This window comes from Penaeus monodon, chromosome 25, assembly GCF_015228065.2.
Source record: "Penaeus monodon isolate SGIC_2016 chromosome 25, NSTDA_Pmon_1, whole genome shotgun sequence".
Classification (NCBI taxonomy): Eukaryota; Metazoa; Arthropoda; class Malacostraca; order Decapoda; family Penaeidae; genus Penaeus; species Penaeus monodon.
The window spans coordinates 35011691-35012268 of NC_051410.1; the positions used below are offsets into that span (position 1 = coordinate 35011691).

Below are 578 nucleotides of genomic sequence, written 5' to 3' on the forward strand. Positions count from 1 at the left end.
GACGTCGAAATGCGAGACCGACGTAACCCCTGCGTTGTTATGACGTATCTCGACACTAAACTACGAAACGACCCAACTGCGTGACGGCTGAATTTACGAGTTTCCCCCCCCCCACCCCCCTTGTTCAATAGCGCAGATGTTCATCCACTTTCGTTGTTTGAAATTCATACTCATTGGAAAAGGTGCTGCCCTCGGAATGGCAACACTCGGCGTAAAAAAATAACGGTTTTCCGATGTTCGTAATGAAAAGGTTTGTAATTAAAACGCCTGATTATGTAAATTATATACAGATTCAAAAGGGTTTCTAGGAAGAGGATTTTTCGTTACCATCTAACAACGAAATAGAAAAGAAATATCTTGAACGCATAACTACAGAATGAGAAGAAACTTGTGGAAAAAAAAACGTAGATTAAACAAACAAATATAAAAGTGAACAGAAAAAGGTATCAGCAAAGAGAAAGAAAAAATATATACGAAATAAAAAGGGAAAATTAAATAGAGAATTGAGCTTTGCACTAACAACGAAGAGCATCTTTTCATCTCATCCTCGGAAGTGCATCTCGGGAGGAAGTCAAAGA

At 38.6% G+C, this 578-nt stretch overlaps 1 protein-coding gene across 1 annotated transcript in view; it reads right to left on the reverse strand.

Annotated features, from left to right (window-relative positions):
• Positions 1-578, reverse strand: part of LOC119589185 — a gene marked incomplete at its 5' end in the record, with an annotated part of 121836 nt that overhangs the window by 72009 nt on the left and 49249 nt on the right.